The sequence below is a fragment of the Oryctolagus cuniculus genome, chromosome 19 (assembly GCF_051225735.1).
Source record: "Oryctolagus cuniculus isolate XC-2025 breed Fujian yellow rabbit chromosome 19, ASM5122573v1, whole genome shotgun sequence".
Lineage (NCBI taxonomy): Eukaryota > Metazoa > Chordata > Mammalia > Lagomorpha > Leporidae > Oryctolagus > Oryctolagus cuniculus.
Window position 1 is genome coordinate 44,760,833 of NC_142885.1, and position 7,119 is coordinate 44,767,951.

The 7,119-nt window shown below is 45.0% G+C and overlaps 1 pseudogene; it reads right to left on the minus strand.

The window, feature by feature from the left end:
* Nucleotides 1-3,130: 3,130 nt before the first annotated feature.
* Nucleotides 3,131-4,372, minus strand: LOC149120529 (forkhead box protein D4-like 1; annotated as a pseudogene).
* Nucleotides 4,373-7,119: the final 2,747 nt, after the last annotated feature.

The following is a 7,119-nucleotide window of genomic DNA, read 5'->3' on the forward strand; positions in this document are numbered from 1 at the left end:
TAATTCCAAAATATCCAATACTTATAGCAAACATTAACAGAAATAGAGGAAAGACATGTTAGCATATAATATTACAAGGAGAGTTTAACATTCCACTTTCATCTGGTAAAGTAACAACAAAGAAATACAAAAAAAAAGAGTGAGGTGAGGCCTTAGTCCACACAGCCATTGGGGATGATTATAAAATGTATTTTGTTTCTTATTGTTGAATAACAAGAAAATCTGTCTAAGCAAATTTTACAAAAATAAAAATCCTAGTGTATCATTTCATTTTCAAGGATTTGTTTATTTATTTATTAAATTTGATTTAAATAATACAAACTTCATGCATTTCATATATACAAATTTAGGAACATAGTGATTCCACCCACCCTACTCTACCTCTTCCCTGCACTACCATTCTTTTTCCTCCTTCCTTTCCTATTCCCATTCTTGTTTGTTACAAAGGTCTATTTTCAGTTCACTTCATACTCATAAGATTAACTGTACCCTAAGTAAAAAAGTTCAAAATATAGTATGAAGAAATTAAAAAGCACTGCTCCCTAACAGTCAAGACAAGGGCTGTTCAAAATCATCACATCTCGAAGTGTCAACTTCACTCCTATAGATTACCTTTTAGGTACTCTATTAGTTACCAGAAATCAAAAAGAACATATGGTATTCGAGTTTTTGGGACTCGCTTATTTCACTAACTATAATGACTTCCAATCGCATCCATTTTGTTGCAAAAGACAGCATTTATTATTATTATCACTGTGTAATATTCAATAGGGTATATATACCATACTTTCTGCATCCAGTCTTCAGTTGATGGCCGACTGGGTTGATTCCATATCTTAGCTATTGTGAATTGAGCTGAAGTAAACATGGGGATATAGGTATGCTAATTTTGTTACTTTTGAAAATTTCCAGGAGTGGGATTGGTGGGTCATAGTATGTCTATATTGAGATTTCTGAGTTATCTCCATATTGTCTTCCACAGAGGCTGCACAAGTTTACATTCCCACAAACAATGGATTAGGGCATCTTTTCCCCCATATTCTCACCAGCATTTGTTGTTTGTTGATTTCTACCACACTGGAATAAAACTGTTGTTGAATAATTACACACATATGTAGAGACTAAACTACATATGACTGAATAAAAATAGTTTTTGGGTTTTTTTTTTTGACAGGTAGAGTGGACAGTGAGAGAGAGAGAGACAGAGAGAAAGGTCTTCCTTTGCCGTTGGTTCACCCTCCAATGGCTGCCACCGCCGGCGCGCTGCTGCCAGCGCACCACGCTGACCCGATGGCAGGAGCCAGGTGCTTCTCCTGGTCTCCCATGGGGTGCAGGGCCCAAGCACTTGGGCCATCCTCCACTGCACTCCCTGGCCACAGCAGAGAGCTGGCCTGGAAGAGGGGCAACCAGGACAGAATCTGGCGCCCTGACCGGGACTAGAACCCTGTGTGCCAGCGCCGCAAGGCAGAGGATTAGCCTAGTGAGCCGCGGCGCCAGCCTTGAATAAAAATAGATCATTGAAGAAATCAAAGAGAAGTCTGTATCCCCATGTTTATAGCAGCTCAACTCACAATAGGTTATATATGGAATCAATCCAAATGTCTGTCAACTGATAGCTGCATAAAGAAATTATATCTGCATGGTTATGGCGTAAAATGTATTTTTTTTTCTTTTTGACAGGCAGTTAGACAGTGAGAGAGAGAGAGACAGAGAGAAAGGTCTTCCTTTCATTGGTTCACCCCCCAAGTGGCCGCTATGGCTGTCACTGCGCTGATCTGAAGCCAGCAGCCAGATGCTTCCTCCTGGTCTCCCATGTGGGTGCAGGACGCAAGGACTTGGGTCATCCTCCACTGCCCTCCTGGGCCACAGCAGAGAGCTGGACTGGAAGAGGGGCAACCGGGACAGAATCCAGCGTCCCAATGGGGTCTAGAACCCCAGGGTGCTGGTGCATGGCACCAGTCTATAAAATGTATTTCTTACTGTGGTTTCACTGTTCAAAGAAATTCCAGAATCACTGCTGTAAGGGGCAAGGAAGTCCACTTTCACCCTCCCGCCTTCTCTCCACCTTGAACTCCCATAACTTGGTGCTAGTACTTTTCAGGAAATCTGGGCGAGAGAGAGCATGTCAGGAGCTGAGGTGGAAAGTAATGAGCACAACGCAACAGCCCCTGACACTGCCCTGGAGCTGGGGATAGAGTCAGAACACTAAAAATACTTCCAGCCCTCCTCATTCTGAATGAGAGCAGAACCACCTTAGACAGTGCGTGATGAACCAGACATACTGAGTATCCAGTTCTCCTACCTCCTCTTTATTCCGTGTAGCTTTCAAAGAGTAATCAGAAAGCAGCACCAGGAGGGACAGACTAAGCCAGTGGGGTGAAGCACCTTCCCCTGGCCAATAGTGAGGGGTGGGATGAGGGGCGGGGGGCCCTTACTGGTGAGGAGTTTGCACAGGGGACCTTCACCATTGGATGGTGTCATGGGGTCAGGAGGATGAGGCGCCTCTGGAGGAAGGGGAATCAGTGCTATAAAGCGGGGAGTCCTGCACGCTGCGTCTACAGAGAAGGCTCAACACAGGGCAAAGAGGATCTTGTCTGGATGGTGGCGAAAAGGAGAAACAAGCAGAAGACGAACGTTCCTGCCTCTTGGAACACCTGTCCCAGGTTGCCAGTCCAGTCTAAGCCAGAGGAGCGGCTGCCGCCTCGGGGTCAGCAGCACCTGATTCTCCATGAACTTGGCGTGCGCTGAGGGCCTTTGTTCCAGGACACAGCACAGCCTCCAGGGCTCTGATGGAGAGGAAGGTGAGATCGATGTCCTGAGAGAGGAGAAAGATGAAGAAGACGGCGAGCAGGATGACGAGGAGGCAGAGGGAAGCCAGAATTTCCTACAGCAGCCTGGGCCGCCTCTGCTGCAGAGGGCGCAGCGAGGCAAGGTCGCTTATCCCCCAAAAGCGCACAGAAAGCAGCGGCAACTGCAGCGACCTCTCACAGGTTGGCCCCAAGTTCGAAGCACCAACGAGGTCTGTGGCAGCCCCAGGGGAATCCCCCCTGTGCACCAGGCACAACTGGCACTGCAGCAGGTGACAGTAACTCCACGGGGTCATCAGCAGGCTGGGCACCCTCCCTGTACCCTAACCCCTCAACCCTTTCAGGATACTATAGTTGCTGAAGGAGGTGCATCCACCCCTGCTATAGCGACCCGGGGCCTTTGCTTTCCTTCCAAGGCCTGGAACCCTTCAAGGTTTGCACCACCCTCAAGGCATTGGGGGCTGCCACGTCTGTGCCTCCAGTCTTCCTCAGATGGTCCACTTAGGCCTGGGCAGACAGCAGCAGGTAGCGAAGGTGATGCGGGTGCAGCAGGGTGCATGGGCGGCTCCCAGGGACCAAGCGGGGATAGCTCCCAGGACAGGCGGCGGTGCAGCCCGGGTCCCAGGGAGGAGGCCCAGGTGTGGGCCATTCAGAGTGGTGGGCACTGCAGGCAAGGGGAAGGGGTGCTGGTGTGCCCCAGCGGGCAGCTGGTGACGCTTGAAATGCGACAATGTGCAGGAAGCTGCATTGTCGAACATGTCCTGAGAGGCTGGGTCCAGGTTCCAGTAGTTGCCCTTGTCTGAGTGGCCTGGCTCACGGGGATCTTGATGAAGCAATCCTTGAAGGAGAGGTTGTGGGGGATGCTGTTCTGCCAGGCTGGGAACTTGCAGCTGTAGTAGCGGAAGCGGCCGCTGATGAAGGCCCAGATGCCATCCAGAGTGAGGCGCTTGTGCAGGCTAAGTAAGACTGCCATGGTGATAAGCACGATGTATGAGTAGGGCGGCTTGGCGCTGTCCCCTTGTTGCACGTGCAGGCAGCCAACGCGGCCGCGTGGACCTTTCAGCAGCAGCAGCAGCGGGAGGAAGAGAACAGCGCCGCCGGCTCAGTTCCCAGCGACAACGCGCTGCTGGGCCAGCACTTGTCCGCAGCCATGGCGCTGCTGGACTGTCAGTGCGCGGAAGGAAGAGGGCTCGAAACTAATCTCGCTGGCCGCTCCTTCCATCGGAGAAGGGGCCTCGCCGGCCTTCTGAGTAGGATCAAGCCGCTGCCCCCTTGCAGACCCCGCAGGGCGCACCTGGAGACTGCGGGGAGCTGACTCACAGATCAGCTCTCCTTGCCCCCAGGCGGGGCGCACACCACTCAGCATAGCCAGGACCTGATGTGCGTGTCTGAATCCCGCAGCGGAGGCAAACGCGTTTTTTGTTCTTTGCGAAAATCACAGGAGCATCAGCTGCAGACCCTTTAAAGACAACGTGAGGGCAACGTTTGAAGGATGTAGGTCTCGCCTTTCCTTTTCTCACCTTCAGTTGCAGCTTCCATAGCCTTTTGATTTGCACATTTCCCATGGAATTATGAACGCCAGTGCAGTATTTCGTTCCGGTGTTGAAACCAAGAAGTCTCCAGTGCAAAACACCTTGCCCGTCTTCATTTCCCACGGCTGCAAGTACTTCTTTGGAGCCAAGTGCAAAATGCTTACGCCCTCTGTGCCACTTAACACAAGTTCAATTTTAATTTCGGGATGTTTATTTCTTGTCGGTGTGTCTGATTGCCTGCCATCTTTCACGGAGACGTGTTGACAATATGCCTAGCTACATAGAAGAAATAAAATGCTACACTAAAAAAAAAGAAATTATGCAATATATGCACGATGGAATGCTACTCAGCCATAGAAATTAATGAAATCCTCTTTTGTAACAAGATGGATGCAACTGGAGGCCATTATGTTCACTAAAATAACGACAGTCCTAAAAAGACAAATATATGTTTTTCCTGATTTGTTTTAAATAATATACAGAGTACAAAAAAGTAAGGTATATGTATGAAATTGACATTTTGAAATTTGATTAGTCCTTGTTTATAGCCCTTATATATACTCTCTAGGAACAGTGTTTTTCAACTTACTAGTTGTTGAAATCTCTATTGGGATGGGGATTAAGCTTGTGATTTTAAGGAAAATTGAAAGCATGTCATTGTAAAAACACACATATATATATATATATATATGAAGAGTGGGCAGGAATTAAGGAGGAAGGGAGATTATGGTAGGAATTATCATTATGCCTTAAACCTGTGTATATAAAGTATATGAAATATATTTCCATCTTAAAATAAAGAAAGAACATAAAAATGAAAATGCAATATGTCAAATCTTTTGGGGTAAAACAAAAGCAAAAATAAGCAGGAAATTTATAGCAATAAGAACCAAGATGTAAGGGGAAAAAATTTCAAAAAAACAAAAAACTAACAAATCATCTCAAGAACCCAGAAAAGTAAGAACTATCTGAAACCTAAATTTGTAAAATAAATATTTATTACCCAAAAAATTAATGAAAGAAATAGAATCCAGAGATCACCCCTGACCCTCAAGCCTACTCCCACCCACCTAAGCACCTAGCTCCTCACCTGAGGGCCAAGGTCATGCTGGTTCTCCCAGGGAGACTGCAGTGTCACTACAACCTCTGCATGTGTCCCTGGCCACATGGAGCAGTACCACCAAAGCAAAGAAATAAAGATTTCAACACATTTGCTTATGGAAGCAGGCACTGTCCTGAGCACACTGGTGCCACTCAGCACACATTTCTGGATGTAGCAGACAGTTGACTAAGACACAGAAACATATTTCAAAGATTAAAACCCTCAGAGAAGACCAACAATTATTTCCACAAATGCCTAAAAATAAATGAATAATAGAAACAAGAACAAGAAGGAAAACAGCACACCCATATTGGAATGTGAAGGCAAAGAGATTGAGGAAATTTCTGAAAAGGAATTCAAAAGAATGATCATAACATCACTCAAAGACACAGAGAAGTCATTACAGGAGTTAAAAAAATCCCTACATGACATGTGTGAGAAATTCTGCTTGTAGGTGGATATATTGAGGAGAAATCAAAATTAAATATTGGAAAGGAATTGTTCAATATGTCAAATAATAAATGCACTAGAAAACTTTATTGTCAGACTAAATGAGGCAGAAAAAAATTACCATATACAGAAGAGAGATCCTTGAAATATCTGGGAAATATAAGAAGGAAAAGAAGAAGAAAATTAGAAAAAATGAAAATAGTGATTGAGATTGATGATATAGTATCAAGTAACCAAGCATATATGTCTAAGGATTTCCTGAAGGTGTGCATATAGACAGTGGATTAGAAGACCCATTCAGTGAAATACCAGCAGAAAACTTGCCTGATTTGGAGAAACATAGGGACATCCAAACACAGGAAATACATAAAACTTCCAAGCATGATCAGAAATGAACTCAACCACAACTTTTGAAATTAAAACATAAACAAAAGATCCTAAAACATATATGAGAGAAACACCAGATTACCATCAAAGGATCTCCAATATGATTGACAGCTCATCAGAAACCCTACAGTGTAGCACAGAATAAAAAGATATAGTTCAGGGGCTGGCGCTGTGGTGTAGCAGGTAAAGCTGCCATCTGCCGTACCAGCATCCCATAAGGGTGCCAGTTCGAGTCCCAGCTGTTCCACTTCTGATCCAGCTCTCTGCTGTGGCCTGGGAAAGCAGTAGAAGATGGCCCAAGTCCTTTAGCCTCTGCACCCACATGGGAGAGTCAGAAGAAGCTCCTGGCTCCTGGCTTTAGATTGGGGCAGCTCCAGCTGTTGCAGCCAATTGAGGAGTGAATCAGAGAATGGAAGACATCTCTTTTTCTCTCTCTCACTCTCTCTCTCTCTCCTTCTCCCTCTCCTTCTCTCTCTGTGTAACTCCGACTTTTAAATTAATAAATAAATATAAAAAAAGAAAGATATAGTTCAAATTCTAAAAGAAATTAAAAAAAACCTGACAACCCGAAATACTGTATCCATTGAAGCTCTCATTGAAAATGAAGGTTAAATAAAAACCTTCCAAAATAAATAGAAATTTAAAGACATTGTAACCACTCATCCAGTTCTACAAATAATACTTGTGTATGTGCTACATACATCAACAGAAATAATGTGAAGGCAGAAAATCTCCTAGTAAATGTACAAAGGAAATCCAAAACAAATAATCAAGATATTTATGAAAAATGGCAGTACCAAAGTGATAATTACCTATGGAATGCATGGAATCTGTTCTCTTT